General features: G+C 35.4%; 1 protein-coding gene across 1 annotated transcript in view; it reads right to left on the reverse strand.

Annotated features, from left to right (window-relative positions):
* Epha3 (EPH receptor A3) overlaps positions 1 to 27,481 on the reverse strand; it is a 317,591-nt gene that overhangs the window by 165,629 nt on the left and 124,481 nt on the right. The window lies entirely within an intron of this gene.

Here is a 27,481-nt window from a genome sequence, read left to right on the forward strand (position 1 = left end):
GCCTGAGGTTTGGGTTGTTGAGTAATGGAGAGAGGGAGTTGGAGTCTCCCAAGTAGGACTTGCTTAGGAAGCCCACAGATGACAAGGTAAGAAAGCCCACAGACCTTCTGGAATGTCCTCCTGCTGGGCCTGCACATGGCATTCCACTCAGCCTATGAAACGCGGGCTTGTTTAACAGCAGCAGACAGTGAGACCAGGGGGTCCCCGCACTGCAAACGTTTTCATTTAATGAAGTTAGTAAACCAATCAGACTTCCATGACTCTTCCTGACAGTTTGATTTCCCACCTGGAAGAGACAAGCTTCTCTAGCTTCAACCACCTACAGGGCAGAGACCAGATTCTCGCCACTCTTGTGGCAAAATGCAGGCTGCCACTATGCCACTAAGGTCCAGCAAACCCGATACTGTGTCTGAACAATGTTCCAATATGCGTGGGATTAAGAATAAATCTTTTAAAATGAAAAGTAAAGCAGGAAATATATATATAACATAGTAGTCTTTGGGGTAAAGCCCATTCAAAGGGAAAGCATTTTGACTCTATTTTAAAGGACTGCTGGGGAATTATACATGTTTTGAGAACGGCATCTTGTAAAAAGTATAAACCCATCATATAGCTTGTAAAAGCAAAGCTCGTTGTCAAAATCTGAAATATATTTGAGACAAACCTCATGAACCTTTTCAGAAAAGCAGCTGTAGCCAGCCTCCTGGCTGTGGTATGAGAAGTTAAGAGTTAAACAGCCCATTGAAACTATATTCACCATCCAGGGAGGGTCCAATAGAGAATCATTGTGTAAAAGATTCTTTTAGAGTAGAAAAAAAAAGAAAGAAAAAAATATGCTTTAAATCATATTAGCTAATGCACTGGGAATTTTTATAAAAATGAAAATGAATAGTCTGCAGTATAAAGGCTTAGGAAATTTTAGAGTAAAAGCCACAGAACACTGGGGCATCATATTTTGACAACAAATAGACTACACACTGCAATCATTCTTCCCATTAGAAATGGGTGGTTTCAAGTTTGTAAAACTATAAAAATGGATGCAGTCTGTGGTGTTCCCTATCCACATCCTTAGTAACATATCTAGGAATGCAGAAATAAAAATACATGTTTTATTAAAACAGAAGTTGATTTTGGTGATTCAGGGATGTTCTGCCATGTGGTTCTCAACTCAGCTTTCATGGTGGAAATTTGTGTTATTCTAGAGACTGCCATGATAATTTAAGATTTAAAAAATGAACATATCTAATCAATTAATCAACTATGCAGACGTATAATAGTTAAAGAAATGCAATATCCATTATATTTTGAGCACAGAAGTATTCAAAAGCTTGAAGGCTCATTCCATTCAATTAATTACATTATAGTAAGATGGTGGACATTGCTGCAAATTATTTCACTTAATAAATCTGAAGTAAAATATGTTTTGTATAGTATTATTTGACATAGGATAGAGATGCATCTATTATTTGAAAAACCCAGCTCTTTTTAGAGAAACTGTGTACATTTTTTTTGAGACTTTCCTCTGGTGGGGCTATCCAGTGGATGCAAAGTTGACAGGACCATATCAAAAAGGAAAACAATTTAGCCTGTGAAGTTTCTGCGGCTCCTTGTGCATTTGCTTTTTTACTTGGAAATGTGGTCATTTCATATGTGTACAAGGAATCCTAAGCTCCATATGATGACATCCTTAAAAAGCATGTACTTGCTGAAAAGTGTTAAATTGATACATAAAACCTTGAAAGCATAAAGGTTGCCATGATCTATTTAGGCTAATAGTGCAGCTGGATAGCTTCAGAATGGACTGACTTTCAGTTATCCTCTTTAATACATAATGTGTCCTTTAGAGCTGTAGAAAAAAATGCATCATTTCCTGTATTCTGTGGGAACCTGGGCTTCCTGAGAGGCCCATTCAGATTAGAATCATAAATCTTTCTCTGGAGTACAGAAAGCCTGCTAAGAATTACTTTCTCATTCAATCAAACGCAATACATGTTTTCCTACAAATAACATCTAAGAAGAAAAGAAACACTATCATCAATCTTGAATACGTTTGACTCCTGTGTTCTTAATTTCCATGCACATTTTAAAATCAATGTATTAAAGATAGAAGAGAGCAAGTTATCTTGCAATGCTGTATTACCAGCATTTTCATTAGGAACACAGTGGAAAATTTCTCCTCACATTCAATCATCCATTTAAGTATTCCATCCTACTCAATCAAAATGTACCCAGTATAAGTACTTGCTACAGACAAGGTGCTTAAATTATTAAGTACCCAGAGACTATAGATGTGCTCTACTGTGGGAAAGGGGATAGAAAAAAGGCTTTAGGAGTTTTTCATTCTTTACACACTTTTCAAAAAAAAAAAATCAAAATTTTAGGGATGGCATCTTGGCCCATTGATGAATTAGTCGTAATAGGCTCTGGAGTAGAACTTACCTAACAGTAGTTTGAGAATACTTGAAGAACATTCATAACCATTTGTATACCTATTTTAGAAATGCACGCGCATCTGTTTTAGAACTTCTGAGTCTGATTTCTTGTGGCCACCTGGAATTTTGTCTGTGATTCCTTTTTCCCCTGACCTTGTTCTAGGACCCACTGGCTTTTTCTCACCCTACGAGTTCCAGTTCAGCCAACTTCTACTGTTCATGTGAGTTTTTCTCCTGAGCCATGAATGTTAGCTAACTCTTGTCTTCTATTGCACCACCACACAATCATTTCAGCAGGGGAGAGACTTGCTGAAATCATTCTTGTAGAATCAGTTTTCAGCAAAATTTGCAACTTTTAGTATTCCCTTCATAACGTTTTATTGAATGATACAGATTCTAAATACTTCAAAATATGAGAAAGTTAAGTCCACACAAGGAATATTTTATAATGTCACCTACCAACTAAGGAAAACTTGAAAATTTTAACATGTTCCTGAGAAGACTTGACATTGGAGAAAAACTTACTACATGTTTACAATGTAATAATTAATTAATACAAACTTATATTTGTAAGTGAGTTAAGAATTTATGTTTTGAAAATCATTGCCATTTATTTTTTTCTCATTTGAGCCTTATGCACCTATCAGTGACAAGAACCATTATACTTGCTGGGCCGTGGTGGTACACGCCTTTAATCACAGCACTCGGGAGGCAGAGCCAGGCAGATCTCTGTAAGTTCGAGGCCAACCTGGGCTACAAAGTAAGTTCCAGGAAAGGTGCAAAGCTACACCAAGAAACCTGTCTCAAAAAAACAAAAACAAACAAACAAAAAAAAGCATTATACTTTTAGTTTACATATTTTATAGAAGAAAGCTGTGAGTTCATTAGTGAAAGACTCTATTAGTGTGAGACGGTAAGTCCACCTTTTCCCATTGCACACCCTGAAGATGTAGAGTGTTACCCTACAAAGGAAAATCTGCTTTTCTATCATGAGGATGCTTAATGTTTGGGAAGAGACCAGGTCAGGTACACCTTCTCCCTTCTTCTCTGCTGGTGTCTTGAACCCAGGTTGTCAGTGATTTTTTGAAGGATATTATCTCCATGGGTGCCTAGAATTTAGCTTGCTCCTTGAGAACTTTCTGATGACAGACTCAATACTACAAACTTTATTTTGACTCACAGAAAGCAGATATAAGGGACACTGTGTAGAATGGAGACACACAATGTTAACTAAATCACTTGCTTGCTACTTGACCTTCAACAAAGCATAACTTCTCCAGCCTTTAGTTTACTGTTACTAAAGCTCTGTGGATATCAACGTTCCTGTGACAAGATGTCGAGAGTAGGAGGAGCATAAATGTAAATGTGATGTTGCTGGCATAGGCAGGGCTGGAATCTGATTGACACATGTGAAGAGGGAGGCTGAAATTACAGTTCATCTGACCTTTCTCCTCGCTTTCAGTGTCTTGAAAAATGTGATAGGTTCTTACTGGCCTCTCTTATTTAAAAATAATCTTAGTCTACCTCTCACCAGTTATTACTGTAAACTGTTGTTCAGTCTTTAAAGATGCAGAAAACCTTGTCAGATGGAAGTACCAGAAAGACATTTAAAGAGCTATATTAAAAGGATGGCTGTAGCAGCTGTATAGGTTTTAACCACCGGATAAGCAACTTCATGTTACAATTTAGATTTCTTTCATACATGCATATCTATTCTCTACTAATTCATGGAAAGTTTGTTTTCTAACTAGCATATTCTATGTGATCTTATTATATGTTCTTTATTCAATAAAAACTCAGAATTTAGTTAGTACAAATTCTTACTTAGACAAAAAGTTTGAGGACTCTATTGAATCAATTGATCTAACTTTTCCATCCTCTAAATTTACCTGTGTATTGCACAGAAATAATTAACTCAACCAGTTAACACTTGAGTGTCTGCAATATTCATAAGCTACTACATAATACTCAAAGAAAGCAAGTTATTAGAATGCCTGCCTGATAAAATGGATGATTTTTTTCTTCTCAAAGTTTTAAAAGGAAAATAAACTTAAAAACATGTCTTTTGCTTTCTATGGAATACAATTGTATAATCTCAGTTCACTGGGACTGCAGAGGCAGGAATACTGACTTCAAAGGTCAGTCTGACCCTAACTATGAAACCTTGTCTCCAAACCATGAAAACTAAAACAAACACACACTTGAAGAGACTCATGGGAAGGAGCCATATTATTAGCTGATACATAGATAGACACAAACACGTAGGACTTAACAAATAAAGTTTATTTTTGTGGATTCTGTATTAGGAAATTCATCTTCTTACTAAAATTTATCTGTGACCCCAAAGTCAATGCCTCATGTTGCTTTCACTTGCTGACATGTGCCACACGCATTTGGAACTGATGCCAAGCAAGGCCAACTCTCCTTCTCTCAAGTCTCCTCAGTAGCTGCCTATTTAGTGCCCCTATCCTTACATTCTGTACAATTTTAGTCATTTCATTGTACAAACTGGCCCCACAGTTTCCAGCTGAAGTGTCAGACAGTGTTCTTAAATGCCAAAGAAAAAAGCTTTTAAGAAAATATGTGTGTTAGAAACACCACGCTTTTGGGGGATTAAAGGGAGGATGGAGCAAGGTTAAGTTACACTTAGTTGGCACCGAGGTCTGGTGTGTTACTGCACAGCAGGGTGACTACAGATAACAAGAATGTACTTCATATTTCAAAAGAATGAGGGGACTCTTGTATACTTTCATCGTGGAGAAATGGTTAATGTTTTAGAAGAGCAGATATGTTTAACGTGATTTGAGCAATATGGACAAACATCAAAGTATCACATGATACATACAATACACCAAGTATTCGTGTTCAATGTAAAGACAAAATTTAACTTAATTTAAATTTTATTTAGGGATCACTTTTCTTTGGCAGGGATTTTTCATACATAAGTCAAAGTATAGTTTAGTGCTGTGGAATGTTCTGTATGTCCTGTGGGAGCCCTTCTTGGGTTCTTTGTGGCGTTACCCAGCAGGTCCGCATAGAGGATGATTAGGACCATGGGCCTGAGTGCAGGTGTCTGAGATGGTCTGCACTTGGCTGTGCTGGGGGATGGTCTGTATGTCAAGTTGTTCTGATTGATCAATAAATAAAACCTGATCGGCTGTGGCTAGGCAGGAAGGATAGGTGGGACTAACAGAGAGGAGAAATAAAAGGACAGGAAGGCAGAAGGACTGCCTGCCAGCCGCCGCCATGACCAGCAGCATGTGAAGATGCCGGTGGGCCACCAGCCACGTGGCAAGGTATAGATTTATGGAAATGGACTAATTTAAGCTATAAGCACAGTTAGCAAGAAGCCTGCCACGGCCATACAGTTTGTAAGCAATATAAGTCTCTGTGTTTACTTGGTTGGGTCTGAGCGGCTGTGGGACTGGTGGGTGACAAAGATTTGTCCTGACTGTGGGCAAGGCGGAAAACTCTAGCAACAGTTTAGCATTAAGGAATCATCCTTTTATTATAAAAAGGTGTTTTAAACAGAAGCCACAGAAATCAAACATACTGATTGGCATGAAAACAATATGGCTGCCTAAAAAGACCTGAACAATGCCAAAACTAATTGACATGTCAGTGTGAATGGCAAAAATTTCACAGGTACATCTCTCTAAGTGAAGAGATTCAGGTAATTAATGGCCGTTGAGAGAGGGAGAATTTTTTTGTCTCCAGGAATAATAGCCTAATTAGTTATTTAATGCTAAATTGTGAACCACAAAAACATATAAATACAAAAACACAAAAAAGACTCAGCATTTGTTTATTTATTTAGTGTGTGTGTGTGTGTGTGTGTGTGTGTGTGTGTGTGTGTGTGTATGTTTAACAATAATGGTTAGAGAAAAGAAGGCCATGATTTTGAAAGAGAGTGAGGATCATGAGAGGGTACAGGCAGCGGTAATGATATAGAATACACATGTAGGAAGTGGAAAACAATATATTTAATTTAATAAAAAATTTGACCAGTGACTGGAAGAGCTTCACCTTATTACATATATGAATTGTTTTATATAAAGTGATTACCAGAAATAATGGCAATCAACTGACTGTTCAAACTAAGTCTTTTCAAACTCTTAAGTATAGCTGTTGATAGTTTAGTTTTCACTAACGTACTAAACATTTGTATCTATTGCACTAATGAAAAGCTTTCTTTTAAACTGGAAAGATAGATAGTGAGAATTTTTGATAGGAATGAGAAAGAAGAAAGAAGATAGCTAGGGCACTAATAGAATGTCTCATCTAAATATGGACGGCAATAAGTGAACTTTAGAAATGTTCAGCTAAGAGGAAAGTATCACTAGTTAACTTTGAGTCCTTCTAGGGTTCTGTCACTTGTTTTAACTCATTTGAACCTTGCTTTGGTATTTATAAGATTGGTATCTTCATTTTAACAGTAAACAGAGAGGCTTCAAAAGATAAAGTAATATCATTAAAAGAGCAGGGGTAGAGTTGGAGGAGTTGGAATAAAGAACCAAATCTTTGGCTCTCAGTATTTACAAACATTAAGAAACTACTTGGAAATTTATCCAACCATGAAACCATGTATGTTTGATCTATAAATGACTAGCTAGATAAATAAAATACCCACTTTTTTAATGAATGCATAACCAGATCATAGAGACTATGATTTTATAAGGAATAATAAAGTCAGAATTTATTTCAAGCCAGAGATGTGGATGCTTTAGAACTTAGAGCTTTTATAGTGGCCATCAGAGAACATTAATTCTATAAAATACCTCCCAGCTTTGCATGTTTACTTAAAAACCTCTTTGTGATTCCAAGTTAATAAAAAGTAAGTTCGTTCATTCCCTTAAGGATATTCCAACTTTCAAGTATCCCATGGTTACCTTTAAACATGAGACATTTTGAATAACATGAACTTGGACAAAGAAAAAAGCAACAAATAGAAGTACTGATCAGATAAGCAAGACACATTAGACCATGTGACTCTAAGGTATTGGATGTGCGATTCTCACATACAGCTAGAAACATGATAAAGATTAATTTTCTTAACATTGCATTCTGTGCAGTTACAAACCCGGAATGGTGTGTGGCTTCCTGTTACTTTTAAAACTTTATGTATTTAATTTACAGTCCCAAGTACAGATTCCAGACTCTACTGCATGTTAGGCAAGCAATCTTATACATATTTCTCATTTATTTTAGCAGCTATTAGTGGAAATTCCTTGATATTTTTAACCATGAACATTCAGAGATATTGTTTTATTTTAAAAGAGAGTCTTAGGTTAAAGGTCATTATATTTTGGATGGTCTATCAAAAGAACCACAGATGTGAGGTATATTAGCTACACCAAATGACTTATTAAATATTTTATTTACATTTTTACTAAAACCACATAAATTTTATTGTTAAAGGTAGCGCATGAAATTGTTAATACTAAGTACAACATGGCTCACTGAACAGTCTTTGCTTTCCTTTTATTATTTCTAGCAGTTTATCTTTTTTCTGGGTATTTATTTTGGCTGTTCCTTTATTTTTCCTTCTTCATCTCTCCCTATCCCCTTCTCTTTCTGTTCTTTTATTTCAACATGGTCCAGTCAATTATAAGCTATCAAGATGGATTTAGGAACATGGAGGATGATAAAACAGAATCTAGTTTGTTTTTACTAGGTGACCAGCTGACTAGAAGATTAGATCATAAATTCGGAGATCTCAAGGAGTTTTTAAATAACCACATTAATGAACACTGAAGAAGACAAGATGAGATTAAGCTCATGCACATCTCTTGACTCCTTCAAGAGAAGTCCAACTTTATAGCATTCACCATTAAAATATTAATAAGGCATTTTCTATGAAATCATTCAAGAATATAGCCATCTTTTTTTTGCATGATACAAAGAATAGCTCTTTCTGTAGATGTCTGTAGAATGCCATATGCAGCTGTAATTTCTAATGGTGTCTTTTATTCTTTATACCTTAACTTATGCCCACTTGGAGACACCAAAGGGAGCAGAATGAGTTAACAATAGAGCTTTCTCACTATTATTGGGCCAAGATTTGTCCTAAAGAAAGAAAATACAGGGTTGTTTTTTTTTTTCCTCAGTACTCAAACAAAACATGTAACAATATCAACAAATGAGGGATAAGAGATATGTATACTATACATTTGATGTGTATAACAACTACAAAATATAGAGCAAGGACATTACTAATTCTATGCAGCTTTTTACACTCGATCAATTTGGGTAAATATATTGCTGTACTGAAATATTATAGTGCATGATATTTTTTTCTACCTTCAATTACCACATTAATTTTGTGAAAAAAAAAAGTAAAACAATGACATAGAAAGAAAAGTTTTCAGAAATCCTATTTGAGAGTTGACAAAAATCTTTTTTTTTTTTTTTTTTTTTTTTTTTTTTTTTTTTTTTTTGGTTTTTCGAGACAGGGTTTCTCTGTGTAGCTTTGCGCCTTTCCTGGAGCTCACTTGGTAGCCCAGGCTGGCCTCGAACTCACAGAGATCCGCCTGGCTCTGCCTCCCGAGTGCTGGGATTAAAGGCGTGCGCCACCACCGCCCGGCAGAGTTGACAAAAATCTTAAAACAATGTTAAACCATTATAATTTGGTCACATCTATATCCTTAGTTTTATTCATTTAACCTAAAATAAAGGCTTTTAACAGGAGGCTTAGACAGTTAAACACTTATATTACACTGAATTCCTTCCCAAAGTAAATAATTTAATCTATTATTTTATGTCTTCTTGAAGAACTAAGACAGACAGGATGGTCACATTGACTATAGACCCAGAGAAGTTTTGACATGGATAATACTGATAGTTATAAGAACAGCTAGACCAGCAGCTGCCCTAGAACAGACAGACACAGATGAGTAGGCACATGGAGAAACCCTTTCAACTGAAAGAGGAAGAGGGTTTTCTGAGGATAAGATCTTAGTTAAACCTACAACCTATTCCTGTACAAGTCAAAAAATGACTGACACTGAAAATTACGGATAACAATCTCACTAGCAACAATAATAGTGATACTTTAGTTACTGACCACTTACTGCTAGGCAGCCTCAGAATGCTTGAACCTAATAAATCAATGAATTTCCTCCTGATAGCATCATCAATGAGTTTCTATTAACTGCTAGTCACGGCAAACGTCAGTGACTTTAAATGCTACACTTGGTAAACTGGGAAGTGGATGTTAAGAATGGCTGTTCTCCATCAGTGGCCCAGAGGCAGCCCAGATGACAGGGGAAAAAAGAAACCACATAGTAATTGAAGACTGCTGCCACAGCAGAGCTCCAGGACATCGTGACAGCAGGTTTGGCCGTCATTCCATTCAATGATAAGTAAGATCACTTCAAACTGGAACCAACATGCCCTGCCGAGGTGGTCTCTAACTATCCTCTGCTTCATTATAATGACATCTCTATATCATTGGCTGTAAAAAAAATTGGCTGTTGCCATAACGTGTTTGATGCATTATGTATCTGAACACTTGGCAGAAGTACATGAAAGCAGGACTAAATACCATCCTCACTTCACTTCATTTTTTATCCTCCCCCTTCATTATCGTGACCATAAAATATATTGCCTGAAAACCCAGCAGCTGGCCTCACTGTGAACAGTGGAATTCCCACTTTCTCTGTGAAACAAAACCTTTCTTGCAGGTTCTTATTGTGTCCCTCAGAAGTCATCCTCTGATGGTGACAAGGTTCTGAGCCAGTGACTGTAAGTCTCTCTTACTCTTTGTGCCTCCTAGGAGATCCTCTGCCTTGTCACCGGCAGAAGTCTGTAGATTGTAGCATACCAAGATCATGTGTTAGAACACATACCTCCAGGCCATATGTTTTGAATGTCTCAGTTAGTGGAAGGTGACAGCCAAGCATATGCAACTCTGATGGATTTCCAGATGGCAAAAGTGACAAAGATGTTCCAAATTACTACTCTATAGTATTTTCTATGGTTGTGTCATATGAATTCTCTGTGCCTCCATTTTTGTTTGTAAGATGTATGAAATAAATCTTTATGATATTGCCTTGAGGAATAAATAACACTGTGAAAGGCACTTAGTACTGGGTCTAGCATATAATAAATTAAATACCTGAGAGATTTTTTTTTTATTATTGGGTCTGGTAGACTCACAAAAGTCTTCCTTTAATTAGAATACGATGTTTGCAACAGTAGAAAGCTAGACCAACATCGCATAAGCCTTTATTATTTTTAAAAATTCTAGTGCCCATGGGTTTCTGCTGTAGCATTGTGTTAGCAAAACAGCCTTGCTTTGACCTCACCTCAGCTTTCTTTTTTCTTTTTTCTAACTTATGCATAAGAAAAGCTGTATCGTTTACCACAACATGGGAAGGCTAAAAAGATCTTGTAAAATTATTTAATAGCACTTTGTGAAAATAATGAAGTTTGTAAAAGCTAATAATAAATTTCATCTTTCTCAAAGAACATTGTAAACTTCTAATACACTAGCTGATTTACTGTTACAGCTAAAGTGCTAAAAGTATTGAGAGCTTTATAGAAACCGCTTATACTAGTGTAAACGTCTACAATGCAGAAAATACATTTGATTTCTTCACTTTTAAATGCATTGATTATATAAGAAAAATTTTACTGATTAAAAATTACTTTCAAAAGCCTGGAAAAACTAGATAGACCACATATATGAAGAAATGAGAAGAGGGGAAAAAGTGAAATTTGGAATTTTTAGAAACAAGGTTTCTCTTTAAAGTGTAGGGACTCTGAACTTCCTCAGGTTGACTGACCCTCTAATTTTTTCTTCAAGCAATGAAATTAGCCCCAAGAGAAGATGCATCTTAAGAGCAGCAACAGCAGCAACAGCATTACAAAGCACAAATATTGAAAAAGGAAAATAATTGACCTACTGGGGACAGCTTTGAACTGATGTGCTTCAGTATGAGAAATGACATAGTTGTGATTTTTAACCTTTCTCCAACACCAACCAATGATACAGACTTGTGTGGGAAATCTTGTCTCAAAATAAAAGAATAACAAACACAGAAAACTGCAACAAAACAAACTAACAAACACTGATGGTCATATGAGACTTGCTATTTCTTATCACTCTGTAAACACTGATCTGTTAACCCTTCCAGGCTCTCTTTAATACAACTCCTCTGAAGGGCATTTCCTTCTTTTGTATTCAGTCTCTCTGTTTCCAGAGGCAAGCCTTGACTTGTTAAGTGTCAGTCAGGAGGTGTCACAGCATTCCTTTTCTAATGAGAATAGGACACCAGACTAAATCAATCAAGTCTCTCCCTGTCTGCCTGAGAGAGTAACATCTAAATTAGCTACAGTGTAAAATAACCAGGGATAATTAATTATATGCTTTGAGACATCATTCATTCACTTCCAAGTATGCAGATATCATTTTAACATAGCCTACAAAGAAAATTGTAAGGATGCTTACAAACTTGAATTTCTTGATGTTTCTATCATGATTTAATATACTTTTTATAATACAGTGTTTGAACAAGTAATTATTTTACTTACTGATTTTATTATGTTCTTGTTCACCTTAAATTACTTTATCTTATGGATTTTTTGTTTGTTTTAAAAAGTATCTAATTTTTCTTCAAAATAAGGTGCTGTATACCACCTTACAGTCTCTAAGGAGAAAAAAGACCCACAGAGATATGGGACGAGATTATAGAAAGCATTAAAAAAAAAAACCACTTAAAGTAATAGCTTCTACAGAGATGATATCCATGGGGAAGAGCCGCAAAGAGTGTATTATCAGTTCAGGGCTCAGAGATGAACACTCTGAAGATATTTTTTTTAACTGAAAGATATAATACTAAATGGTGGTGAACATAAATAACACAGCAAGAGGTTAGTATTTTGATAAAACAAAACATTCTATAGGTACAAAGAGTGTTTAGCCATGAATTATACATTTTTAAATATGCCAAGAAAAGATGGCATGTGAGTGTTTAAGTTACTCTAAAACTGTAAAAATGAAATCGTCTTTAGAAGTGTTTCAATTCTCAAAAAAGATGTCCTGGAACGCTCTTTAGGACCATGTCTGAAGGCAAACACTGTAGCCAGCTTGCCTTGCCATCTCTCCTTCCAGCAGTAAACTTTGCTGAAAATTAAATGCCACGAGAATAAGAAGCTCACCAGCACACCAGTATCCTTTGTCGGAATATAGCTGTACAGAAGGCAGCACACAGAGCATGAGGCCAGCGGGAGACCTTAGCAGCTGCAAGGCATTGGGCAATAGCAAGAAAGCCTCAAAGACATTGGGATGCTGTGGATGTGCAAAGGCTTCAGACCGGAAACAGTGGGAAGTGTCAGCTTTTCATGAAGGGCCATGCAATGGCAGCAGCACAGGTGGAGATTTTGATGGTGTGTGATGGAAAAGGGCAAAGGAAGAAGAAATCTGAGGTCCTGCAAATGGTGCCTACAGCCGTAAGGCTAAGAACAATGCCTACTTATTCATCTGTTCCTTTCAGAGCTCTGAATCAATCATATACACAGAAAGATCTTTTGCACAGCAAAGAAAAAATGAAACTGAAAATGAAAAAGTTCATCCATGCACTGGAAAAATCATATAGGCAAATTGCATATATGACCAATTATCAATGTCCAAAATTGACAAATATCTGTTACAACTTAAAAAAAAGAAAAGAAAATCCAGTTTAAAAAGGCAAAGCATTTCAATTATATCTATCACTAAAAAGATAAAAATATGCAATGGATAGATGAAACTTTATTTATATATTAAACTCACATTATTACTTCACAACTATTATGATGGCCATTATCAACATACAGGAAATAACCATTTTAGTGAGTATGTGAAGAAAAGTGAATCCTAAATACACTGTTAGTAAGAATTTAGTATAAGTATAGCCATTATGGGAAACTGTATGGAGGGTCCTAAACTTAAAAAAAAAATCCCTGAGCATAATAGATAACCTGTCTTAAATATAGAAGATCTGAGCAATCGCTACAATAGAGATGACCCTCCAGACATTGAATTATTCAAAATAATCACAAAAGAAAGTATTAACTTATCTCGCTTTTATGTGGCCCAAAGATAGAGAACAAAACATTGCCTGCCATGGTGAGGCTTGGTAGAAACTCAAAGGGTTGAAGCTTATGATATTAAAATCCAGTGTACGTCACATCAATTTAAAAATTAGAGATCACTCAATGGAATAGCTCAGAAAAATGTTAGAACAAAGACCTGAGGAAATGGCATAAGCTGTGAGAAACAGGAAGGTGGACAATGATGAAGGATAAGGTGAAGCAGTGAGTCTGAAAGCAGTAGAGAGGAGGGTGAAGAGAACCTGTGGAGATCTAGCAGAGGCCGGGCTTGGATTTAAGTAATATATCTCCAAATAAATTTGCTCACAGGATATGTGAGTACAGCTTCCCCATATACACATTCATATTACATAACTACATCCATTAACAAGGCAAAGGACTTGGTATCAGCATCATGAAATACATCAGATTATAAGAAAGTAGAGACATTTAAATTCCAAGAGACTTTCCATATGTTTGCTTCTCATTGTTATTGGTCATATAAAATTGTTTGAGATTTAAATTGGGTAAAGAATAAATAAAATTTACTACACTCTGTCCAGGATTCCTTGTTCTCCAGAAGTCTCTCTCTTTACTGACTTACCACATCTCTAACCCCCGATGAGCACCCAACACAAAATAACACTCCCCTTCTTTTTGAGTTGGGGATCCTTGGAAGAGTTTTTAATAAATGAATGGCAGGACTGCAACTTTACAGATATATTATTGTATCTTATATACTATATATGATTATACAAAATATATTAGGGCTTAGTATACCTACCCACTACTTGAATTTCATAGTGTATTATATAAATAACATTTAATTATATATAGTTATGTATAGGTGTGTAAATGTTTTGGGACATTGTGTGTTAAAAAGGTTCATGTTTATGTGACATAGGGATATTTCTCAGCAGCAGAACACCTGTTTGCCACTCCCAAAGATCTGAGTTCAACTCCTGGCATTGTCAAAATAATTTCAAATTTACGTGATAAAAAATAAACACATTTGTATGTATGTATGTGAGTATATGTATTTCCACTTATCAGTCTCTATTCCATTTACTTTGCATTTCCACATATAGATTCTATAAATGTGTTTTTTCTTCTGTATAAATCATTTGAAAATAATCTGTGTATAGAGTGATAGTTTCAACTAATACATGCCTCATTTAAGAACTAAGTCATACTCATTGTGAGTACATGATCACAATTAAACAATTCAACATTGACAATATCTTATCCAATATATGTAGCACTAATTTTTCCTTCAAATACTCAGTAAAGATACTAAAATCAAAAAATTAATCATTATCACAGGTAACACTTGGCTATTTCTCTCATTTCTTCTAGAAAAAAAAAATGGCTCTGCCTCCCAGGTTTGGGATATTGAAGATTCCAGAAAATAAGTACATTGTGTGTCCTAAGATAATGGATGGATTTGCCTGATATTTTTATGGTTTTCTTTTAATTCGTGGGTTGTTTTGTTTTTTGTTGTTGATGATGTTTGTAAAAATGTGAAATTAGAGATTTGCAAATATTTTAATTTTCTTTTTGTTCCTATGATAAACATCATACCTAAAGCAATCTGTAGTGCAAAGAGTTTATTTTATCTGATAAATTCCAGTCCATCACCAAAGTAAATCACATCAGGAACTCAAGAAATAACCTGGAACAGAACCATGGAGGACCACTGCTTATTGCCCTGTCATTGGTTCATCTTCAGCTAGCTTTCTTATGCTGCCCAGGTCCACCATCCTAGAGTCGTTACTAACCCCAGTAGACTGGGCACGTCTACTAGCAATTAAGACAATCTCTCACAGGCATGTCCACAGGCCAATTTGATCTTGACAGTTCTGAAACTGTTTCCTCTTCCTTGGAGACACTAATTTGTGTCAACTTGACAATAAAAATCAACCAGTGCAGTACTTTTTCTAGTATTACAACACCAGACACTGAGTAGAAGTTTTGTCTCATGACTGATGTTAAGTTTTATATAATTTTTCCTTTTCTTGTTATTTATTAATCTGCATAGTAATGCTTAAGGCTGTGTGAATACTTTGTATCAACACTTTGACCACCTTTTAACTAATACTCTATACGGATGTATTTTCTCTCATATCATCATCATTGTCATTCATTTAGATCCATAAATTTCACATACAGTTTAGTGTTGGTGTTAATGTTACTATTTCCATTTCATTTCCCATTTTTATTAAGCATTATCATTAATTAATATGTACTTTTCGTATGCTAATTGAATTTTGGCCAACATGGACTCCTTCAAACCTATGTACTCTGGCCTTGTAACCATTAGTCATTGAATGCTTTCTGGCTTTTGAGCAATGAAGTACTTAGTGATCATCATAGACTGCTTCAGGTATGGAATCAACCATTTCTCTGAGAGCACCTGGCTGCTTTTGGTAGGGAGTTGTAGGAACAATTGGTTATCATTTAAGAACGGATCTGGAGAAGTGGTGCCCAAACTGGAAGCAGGTACAGGAGTTGGGCAAAGCCATCATTGTATTTTGATAAAGAAGATGCACTAGCCCATGGCATAGAGCAGTACAAGTCTACATGATGCAAGTGGTAAGAGGTGCATTATACAGCCAAGGTCGGCTTCATCACTGATTGGATGCGGAGTCTAAGAGAAAGAGCAGAAGCAAAGGTGCCTCAAGGTCTATGGCTGAACAACTAGGAGTATGGAATCTATGAAGGACAGGGTGGGGGTGATCTTGTGCTGCAGGTTTGTGGTGTTTTGAATAAGAATGGCCCCCTATGCTCAGATATTTGAATGCTTAGTCATCAAGGAGTGGCATTATCTGAAAAGGATTTTAGAGATGTGACCTTATTGGAGGAAGTGTGTCACTGGTGGGTGGAGGTAGCTTTGAGGTTTCCAAAGTCCATGCTAGAAAATAAACAGAATATTTGAAAACTGGTATCTCATTATTATGGCCTTGGTATGGCAGATCACAGTTGAAGTCACAATTTTAAAATGTCAGAAGTTTTTTTAACATTGTGTTTTAGTTTCTTTTGCATAGCAAAACATATAAGCATACATGTACTACTATTGCTAACTGAAGGGTCAGCCTCCAGCAGCCCAGGCTATGCAAAAAAAAAATCCATGAATGCAGTGAGGGCTAGACTTTTTCTGTCTGAGGGGAAAATAAGGAAACATGTGTTTTCTGATGGTAACTTTTGCTTTTGCTTCACCTTAAAAAACCCTCTCTCTGAAAATCTCTGTCTCCACATAGATACATCCCTTAACATGCAGCTATATATCTCTCCTTACATACATATATCTCTCTCCTGCACAGTTACATCTCTTTTTTACATTGCTCCATATCTCTCTTCTATACACAATTCTTCTCTCTACTCTGTTACATTCCTTCACATATTATTACATCATTTATTCTCTCTTTACTCATTCACTCTGACTCACTCACTCTCACATTCAGCTATATCTCTCTTTCAGCACACACACTCACACATACACACACACACACACACACACACACACACACACACACACACACACACACACACCCTAACAGCCAAACTCTGGACAATTATGTGTTACATTTTCAGGGTCCGACCCATTCTCATATGACATGATAAGTCACACAGTTTTTCTTAGGCTAGAAAGGGCACACTGACCAGTGAGTAATGCTTGTCCATGCACAAAGTTCTTTCCCAGACAGAAAGTGATGTTGAAATTCAGGACTTAACAATAACAGTTAGTTGGCTGAATCCTGAGTCCTGTAACATGAACTGAGGCTAGGAGTATGTAAAGAAAGTCAATTCCTGCAGAGGATTATGTCTACCAAAGTTGTTTCAAGTTGGACCTTGATTCAGCAATAAACACCTGGGAATTTGTCTTTGTGTATTCTCCGCAGGGACAGCTATTCTGCTTTTGAATTTGTTCTGAAGTCTAAAATTAGCTGTCTTTGTGAATGAGAATACTGTTACTTTCCTAGGTCAGTTATGAAACATATTCTAATACATTTTCTATTCATCATAATTATACAGATTAAGCAGAAATCATCTTATATACCATCCACAGCTATATGGGTGCCCACAGATGTAAAACACACTACAAATGGGCTGTGGAAGGAACCTCAGAGCCGTTCTCTTTAGGAAAGAAATATAATGGTCCATGAGAAAAATTACTGACAGAAGCAACCAGGCATTTACAGTCATTACCTCCATGGCTTTTCCAAGTAGGAGTTATTCATCTAGTGAGTCAACCTGTTAAATAATAGTTGTCACCTGTTGTATACTCACACGACACTTAGCTTATCACCAGTATATTGAGGAAACTAATTTCCAAAGTATCTGCTACGTATAAGAATTTCATAAAAACTGTTTTATGCAAAAAATATATGCATGGAGATATTGTGTTCTCAGGACAAGGCTATATTCAAAACTTCTAAGGCTAGTTCATATCTATTTCTCTGTCATTTGTATAAGTACTATGTATCTTTAGTCAGTTTGAAGAAGTGGATCAAATAATCTTTTGTGGAAAACAATTCTCAACATAAAGTATGAAACAAGATCAGAAAATTTTCTTCCTCCATTAACATACTCCCACCCAAGACCACGCTTTCCACCTTATAGAAGACATAGTTTACTGAAATTATGATTGATACTTAAGATGTGAATCCCTACAAGACATCCTTTGTCAGTTCAAAGGCAAAACTTTCTGATAATATTAGTTATCAAAACCTCCAGTTTTCCTGATCATGAGTAATTAAGTAAAGCAAGAATGAATGATCTATTGACACTTTGGAAATTACTGCTTAGCATATTAAATGCTACCAGTATGTAGGTCTGGAAAATGATTTGCTTTAATTTTATAGATTTGAGGCAATAGAAAACAAAACTTAAAGTTCATAGCTGAAAATTCTGCAATTTACTAGAAAAAATTGTAAATAATCATTTATCACATATCATCTTGGTTAGAATAAATGTAAAATTTTGAAGTTGAGATGATAATAATAGAAAAAAAGTATTTGATAACAACCCTAAATTTTAAAAATGTTCTCTGTAGGGCCAGCATGCAGGAAAGTGATATCAGGCACACATCATTATAGGCTATCATTTTGTATCGAGGTTAGGAGAAATCTAGAATTTACCCCAAAATAGGGTACTAAGGGATTTCATTTATGTAAATTGCATGTCTTTAAAATGATATCTTAAAGTTTTTAATTCTAAAATGTTAACTATTTCAACCTTTTAAGCAAGTAGTTCTTCTTAATATAAATATATATGTGTGTGTATTATATTGTATCATATTATATCATATTTTATCATATCATATCATATCATATTATATTATATTATATGTGAATACAATTTTAAGACAAGGTAATAGAATATAAGTGTTTACAGATACCAAGAGAATAGACAATGCTCTAAGACACGCAGTGTTTTCAGAACTTTAACATTTTGTCTTTAAAAGAGTTAAAGCATTGATGTGTAGGAACACATGATGTGGGTGTTATTTGTGTATATTTTTCAATCTCATAAATGCCATTTTACAAAGAATATCCCAAGCTCTCCACATCTAAATGTCTTATATGTATTGGATTCATCTTATCCATGCACTTGAGGGACTGGTTTTACTCTTGAGTTAACATATTACTAGATGTTGGGAAAAGAATAAAGGGACAAAATACTACATCTTATAATTTACAGTTACTAACAGGGAGAACTCTTCTCTCCTGTCACTTAATGTAAGCCTATAACTCCTGCTGGGATCAGAAGTATCGTCCGCACAACTCTTTTAACCAGTGGTTCACCTCTCCACTTGTCAAGGCATAAATCTTTTTCTATTGCTTGGAATAACTAACTGACAACTGGCAATGAGGAATGACTAAGTCGGAGGCAGAGAAAAGTAAAGTTAGTTTGAAGTAAACCATTTAGAAGGGCTAAATCCAATCAAGGTTTGTCCTAAGTTATTTTGCTACAATATTATATTAAATAAAAAGGTAATATGTGTATGCACATAAATGTGGAAATAAGTAGTTATGTGTACACATATATCTAAAGTCTTTAAAAATTTAAAATATTTTTATTTACATCGTTTTTTTTATATTTTGATTATGTTTTTGCCTCCTCCAATTCTTTTCAGGCCCTACCCAGTTCTCTACCCACCATACTCCTTTTTCTTTATATTCTCTTCTCTCTATGTCTCTGTCTTTCTCTCTCTGTCTCCCCCCCACACACACATAAATGATCAATAATCATCAGTAATCTGCTTGCCCTCCCTAGCCTTACTATATACTTTTTAAAGGTAAGATGGAAAATTTTAACAATATGGAGAAAAATATGAATGAACAAAAAGTTCAATTCTTCTCAATTGTGAAGTATGTTGAAAAATATCCAAAACTGGTGTGTGTGAAAGAGTAACTGGTAAGTGGCATATGTTATTTTTTAACCAAATGTATTTTGCATCTGTATGCCACTTGAGTATTTTTTTTAAAATAAATGGTCAAAAATATAAAATATTCTCTCTTCATTTGGAATTTGGTCTAGCATAATATATGTTTAAATATGGTCCTAACTAGTTCTGGAATTCAGCATTTCTCAAAGAATTCAATGAAACATTAATTATCATTGTTCTTGGCAAGCATATGTGGAAATTTGGAAATGGTTTGCAGTATGAGAAATATATGGAAACACATTTACTCCTCAAATATTTCATATTTCTTTTGAAAAGAAATGTTCCTATAACTATGACATGTTTTTCATGCACAATTTATTATTCCTGAATCAAAGATCTATATAACCTGTGACTGCAGTGTAATTCATGATTTTCTTACTCTTAGGCTGTATATGCCATAATTAATTTCACCCATGTATGTTCCATTAAACGTCAAACCAAACTAAATATGTCAGTTCACAAGGAGAAGTTCTGTACCCTGAGATATTAGAAATAATAAAATGTCTCATTATTCTATTACATTGAACATATGCCTGTATGTTACTCAATTTGTACTTTTTCATCCATACATATTTAAAACAATGTCCTGGAGTGAAACATGAAAGACCAATGCACTTACTTCTGTACAATGCAAATTAGCAAAATTTCCATTGGTTAAAATAAAAACAGCATTTGCATATTATTATAACTTTGACTTGATTATATGATATACTTTATCTTTACAGGCACGAGATAGTTAAATGAGAATGGGCTCAGTAATGATACTGATTAGCGTTTAAACCACAGTTGTACATCGTACTGATTTTGCTACCTTAGAAATATTAACATCTGAATTATTCTATCTTTATTAATGAGATTCATATCATCTACTTATATTGCTGAATATTATGTACAGCATAGCTAATGCCTAATATGCTTTCATACATCTTAACTGCCTCCCTCATATATCATTTTCAATGTTTATGTATGATACATTAATTTGGTGGCTGTGATTGAAACATTTATCACTATCTATGAGTTGTTACATAAATCACCTTCTTTAAAGGAATAACCAAATTGTATTGGAAAACTTTTCTTTTTAAACTTTGAAGCAAAATTCTCACAGACTCTAATTCAAGAGTACTTGAATAATTTTGTCTTGTTTTTCCTTTATTTTTTTTTCTGGAAGGTTCTAATTCAAACAAAAGCCAGTTTGATGGGAAGATACTCAAAAAATTGATTATTGACTTCACTAAGATTATTTTCAGGTACGAAATCATGGTTCTGCTCTTCTAGCTGCTTAGATTCAAGGCTGGACCCTTTGTGCCATGACATGGGACAGTCTATTTTACATCTAATGTTCCTCCTAGTAACTCTAATGAAAGGTCACTGTCAATATTGTCCCCAGTGAGTTTCATTGAAAAGGCCCTAGAGCTTCTGTGGATGAACATTTTAATCACATCATCAAATAATTATTGAGATGAAATTTCACTCAGCCAGAAGAGTGGTGAAATCAATGGAGCCTTTGTGTAAACATGGTGTTACAGTGTTGAAAATGCATGCCAGGAATTTAACACAAAGCCATCCCAAAGAAGAGTTAGCAGGTAAAAGGTGAACTAATGGACTGTGAGAGGTAAATCTAATGTAATTTAAATCCCAAGTTTGACAAACATAGACATACCTCTAGTTTAGTTTATACTTAGCAGTATTAGGTATTTACAGGTTTAATACCTATGAGTGTTGTCACCTAACGTTGAAAACAATCAACAAAGAGAATACACCCTCATTGAGTAATTACAACAGTTCTTTTTCTTCATTCCCTAGGTCATATGGCAGAATAATTATTTACACAGTAAATAGTGGCACTGTTCTAGATTTTCTATGTAACTTATGGATTATTTAAAGTATATAGAAGGATGCACATAAATTATATTTGAATGCCACACCATTATATTTAAGGGACTTGAGCACTGACAGATTTTGGTATGTGGAAGAATTCTAAAATCAACACCATGCAGATATATAAGAAGGTGTTTTAGGATAGGAAAGAATCACATTGGAATAAAAGTGGAAAGTGTCTGAGACAGTTCTTAAAATTCTATGTAATGATATGATTCCCCCCCCTCTCTCTCGTGTGTGTGTGTGTGTGTGTGTGTGTGTGTGTGTGTGTGTGTATGTGTGTGTGTGTGTGTGTGTGTGTGTGTATTTAATGGGAAGTATCAAAACTAAATAGGAAAGTGATGCATACAGGACAACATATTTTAGGAAAAAATATATCTACTTTTGTAGTTTATATAAAATATCTGAATTTTATAGTTTTATTCTTGAATGAAAGAGCCAGTAAAATACAAGGGACAAAAATGTTGTAAATACTAATACTTTGGTATTAGATGGGAGAAGTCTTGTTAAAGGCTTGACAATTTATTCTAGAGAATTTGAAGCTACAGAAGAATCCCGATAAAGTTCTAAGAGCAGAAAGCAAGTGGATGATTGTGAAGACCATAGAGCTTATAAAGATCCCATGATTCTAAGTAAGGGTAAATGAGCTTCTACTAACTTGGAAAAGTGGCTGAGAAAAGTCAGATAACAATAATGGTGGGCAATGTTTACAGTCTTAAAACCAAGATGCCTGTCCTTTTCCCAGGAATGTACTTAAGACAGTGCAATTTCAATTTAATATCTTAAAAAACTAGAAACTGCCTTGGGGAGGAGGTTAGGCATAGGTTCCAAACACACTGGTTTTCCTGACTATGATGTTGATAATCCTTGTGATTTAATACATATTTCAGAGATACTAATTATGTAAATTTCAGAAGTGTAGTCTTAGATATAATGAGTGTTACCTAAACTCCCCAGTTTCTGAGTAAGCAATGGTAATATATTAGACATGAAATTATTATTTATTTATTACTCAACAGTTTAAACACATGACTTGTAGATCTCAGGCCAGGACTCTACCAGTGAACTATATCACCAGCCTTCATCATATCTTCAAAGATTATTGAACATTAGAGGCAATTGGATAACTGTTCTGATACAGATATAGCAGAAATCTATCACCATACAATAAAGTAAGTGAAGTCTACATCAAATGATTTATCAGGTAATAACTATTTTAAAAGTAATTAAACTGATTAAAATAACCCTGACCTATCATTGTATGGCAGATGTGATGGAATAAAGTAGGTCATATCACCGTGGTCAGGAAACAGAGAGAAAGATGATCTATGCTGCCGGGCGGTGGTGGTGCACGCCTTTAATCCCAGCACTTGGGAGGCAGAGCCAGGCGGATCTCTGTGAGTTCGAGGCCAAACTGGGCTACCAAGTGAGCTCCAGGAAAGGTGCAAAGCTACGCAGAGAAACCCTGTCTCAAAAAACCAAAAAAAATAAATAAATAAAAAGATGATCTATGCTCATATCCTATATCCTTTTCTTCTTTGAATCCAAAGCCCCAGCCTGTGCAATGGCACCACTCACTCTTAGTTCAAGTCTTCACTCCTAGTTAAGGCTCTCAGAAAATGCACTCACAGACACCCAAGAGTATGCTTTACTAGTATCATAAGCATCCATCATGCTAGGCAAGTGAGTAACGAAGATTACCAATTCTAATTCTGTCTCTTAAAAGTTCCAGCAATGTTGTAAAAATCCAAGTTTCTCTGAGATAGAAGACAAATATGTACCTGTGATCCCCTGTCAAATTTAAAAAGCAAATTATGTAATTCTAGGATGTAATAAAACAGATGAACCATTCCCATTCTTTTACAAGGAATGTTGACATGGAATTGAAGCATGGAACCAATGCAGGGAAAACATTAAACCCTTTAGCACCATGTCTAGAACTCAAGTTCTCTGAAGGGCATCAGCAGCCTCGCCTTTAAACTTTGAGATTGATGGTATCTCTTTTTGGGGTGGGCTCTATTGACTGCTTTATCAACAGATTTAAGCTTTTCCATATTCCCAACATCTTCAGCATCTGGGGCTTTGCATTGCAATGAGATTTTATACATCTTCTTCTAAAGGCTGAAGTTATGGACTGATATATGCTTGTGCAGCACATTGCTTGATCCCTTAGCCTTTCTTTGGAAAAAGGTTGGAAGCTTTTCTGACTCTATAACTGTTGAGATTTTCATGTGGATAGTAGCCTCTGTACAAACAAGTCCCATGGAAACAATTTCTGAGGTATCCCTCTGAGAACAGATTGCTACAGAGATTAAAGTGTTCCAGATTAGATTACCCTTCCATACCATTGCAACTGATGGGTGGTTGTCTAGCCGATTCCAAAGCATCCCTTGTGGTGGTATTCTAATTGTACTGAAATGTGATTTTGATTGTATGTTAATAAATAAAGTTGCCCGGGGGTCAGAGCTATTAGAGCCATATGGAAGAGTGTGGTGGTGGTGGTGGTGGTGATGGTGGTGGTGGTGGCACATGCCTTTAATGCCAGCACTTGGTAGAAGAGCTAGGTAGATCTCTGTGTGTTCAGGGATACAGCCAGCATTTGAGACATATGTCTTTAAGACTTGGGGGGCTGTACATACAGACAGTGACGAGACAGTCACATGTTTGGGTTTACAACCAATGAGAAGGCAGAGCAAAAAACTATGAAAAGACGTACACACAGGAAGTAGCTCTCTTTTGGAGAGCTAGGACCACTGCAGGAGGAAGGGTGAGATTTTAGCTCTGAGCTCTGACCTCTTGGCTTTCTCTTTTACATTGGTTCTGTGTTTCATATTTAATAAGATGGTTGGTTACATCAACAATCCCTCAAAGTGTACTTTGCATTGCCCAATGCAAATGTTTGTTTTCATCTTACTGGTGTGAATTTATACAAATTTCATTATTTTTTATCCCACTTCAATTTAGGGTATCTATTATGAGGTCAAGATTCAGTTCAACACCTAAAAACTCCTTACACATTTCAAAGGATTTGAATTTGAATTTGAATTCATTAGTATTTTAAAGGATTGAAAAGAACTAAAAATAATTACCTTGACTTGGCAGCTCAGAATCTGTGTTTTCAACTGAATAAAACAATCATGTGGACTGGTATAAAAGAGATTCAGAAAGAAACACAAATAATAAATCATAGAGATACAGAAAGGCAGAGTTCTAGAATGTGTCTAGAAATCTATATAACAGAACAGAAAAATAATTTTAAAAGTGGATCATGGATTTTGTGATACATGGGCTCCATGATCTGAAGTATGAAATGTGATTTCCATGCAATGTTACAAGGATAAATTCACAGAAATGTTACATTGAATCAGCACAGTTATCTACCCTTCATGTAAGCAAGTAATTACATCATCCTATACATTTGTATGAAAGAATTAAGATAAACAGCATAGTAATATAAGATAATACACTGATTTCTTTTTTTTTTTACTTTGGGTTGTGATTCAACTAGACGATGTACGTTTTCACCCACAAAGACAAAGTGAAAAGAAAGAATTAAACTCATGACGTGTTATCAGAAATGATGGTAAACACCTATAATCCCAAGAAAAGAGAAAAGCCAGGATGATCAGGAATCCCAAGTGATCCTAGGTAATGAAGTAAAGCACTGTTTTCAAATCACAAACAGCAAACAAGCAAACAGATGGCTAGCATAAACAATATACAAGAAAATTAAGAACTGAAAATTTCTTTAAGCACCTTATTCCTAGGCTATTAACACCAATATCTCCAAACACCTACAATGTCTACATTTTTTAACTCTGTATATATACATCAATAAAGACCATCAATCTAGATGTCATGAAATTCCAAGTTTGTTCACTGTGGTTTGAATATGCTTTATCTTTTCCAAAATTCTTATTTGTATTTAATTGCCAGTGTGACAGATTGATAAGTGGTGGGCCTTTAAGAGGCATGTGGGTCATGGAATTTCCATCTTAATGAAGAGATTAAATGTTTCCATTGGCGTTGATTTCTTATCCTCTAGTGACAGATTTAATTTTTTTTTTTTTTGCTTTGTGTGTGGGTGCTCTAATATGCCCTTTTCCACCACAAGGCCCTCACTGCCTGCACCCACTGAATGTTAAACTTTTCAATTTCAAGAACTATGAGCCAAAATTATCTAGTCTCATGCATTTTATTGTACCAAAAAACAGACGAAGACAGCTTAACATTTATATTTTGATGTTGCACTTTGCTTTGCGTGTTCCCCAGCCACTTTCAATTCACAGATGTCCCTCAGTGAACCCATCACTCTACTCACAATCTTATTTTCCTGTTCTTTTTTTCTGAATAAAAGCTAGGTCACCTAAACTTCCTCTCCCCTAAGTAACACATGCCCGTCGATATCATATAAATATATTTTGTTTATTGCAAACAAAACTTCTTTATTTAATAAGATGGTCCCAGAAAGCTTGTTGCTGTTTCTTGAAATGCTGGCTATGATAAGCCTCCAAATTTGTCTTTACTTTTCTCTCAACACACTGCATCTTACTAATGTGATTAAAGCCTTTTGAAGGCTATTCTCAATAGAACTTCCTGGATGCATACGGATGTATACATAGTCTAAGTGGTAGAATGATACATGAGATACTGTGTTATTTGGCCCCCAATTCTCATTGTTTTCTCTTCCCACGTCCCCTAAAACTTGTTTGAATATCACTAAGTATTTCACGTTTGCTGATGTTTCTTCTTAACATCCAATCTATTGTAAAATTTTCTTGAGATTGTACTCATCCTCAAGTTTTGTTTGCTTGTCTCCTACTAGTTCTTTGCTTAATATTTTAAAAGAAATTGGTATGTATTTTAAAATATGTGTATTACAGGATGCAAAACACAAGAAGCCAACAACAATGTAACCCAGTCACAAGCAGCTCTATCCTCCTTCTTGCTCTTCAATGTCAAATTTAACTTTGTCCTCTCCGTAGACTTCTCTTCTATCTACCTTGCATAGACGGCGTTTTCTGCAGTCTCAGCAGATAATGCTCCTGCTGAGATTACTTCATTGCCTTGCTATCTGCCTGTTCCTGAACTCCCAAGTATGGAGCTCTTTGGTCTTATATATCCTTGCAATAATTCTGATTATCTGGATAAGTATTGCGATGGTTGGTGCTCAGGGGATTTTTACTGAATGATTTCTATTGAGAAGCTTTATCGATAGATATTACTAGGCCAACAGAATACAAAGTGGAACATATTATTCTTTGTATACTATGTATCTCTCTCATACACACACATTCACCTGTCTCCTATGTCAAGTATCAGCAAGAATCAACAAGATCTACTTGGATTAGAATCCAGACTGACACTGTTGAGAAAGAAAATAACACCCAAAGATCATTAAAACATTACTGCTAATTACTTCAAATGTAATATAAAGCAAAGGGAGCATTAGATTTCAATGACTGAGATATTCTGAATGAATTTCTAAATAACCCTGGGACTTTTCATACCAGAATTCATATTTCTCTTTCCTAACTCCTGTGCAAATTTCTGTCAAGAAAAGTGATTGAAAGCTTGTCTAGTGTATCAAATCCAGCTCAGAGCAGCAACTGCCACTCTGCAGATTCACACATAAAATAATTGAACTGCC

Source organism: Peromyscus maniculatus, chromosome 12 (genome assembly GCF_049852395.1).
Source record: "Peromyscus maniculatus bairdii isolate BWxNUB_F1_BW_parent chromosome 12, HU_Pman_BW_mat_3.1, whole genome shotgun sequence".
Classification (NCBI taxonomy): Eukaryota; Metazoa; Chordata; class Mammalia; order Rodentia; family Cricetidae; genus Peromyscus; species Peromyscus maniculatus.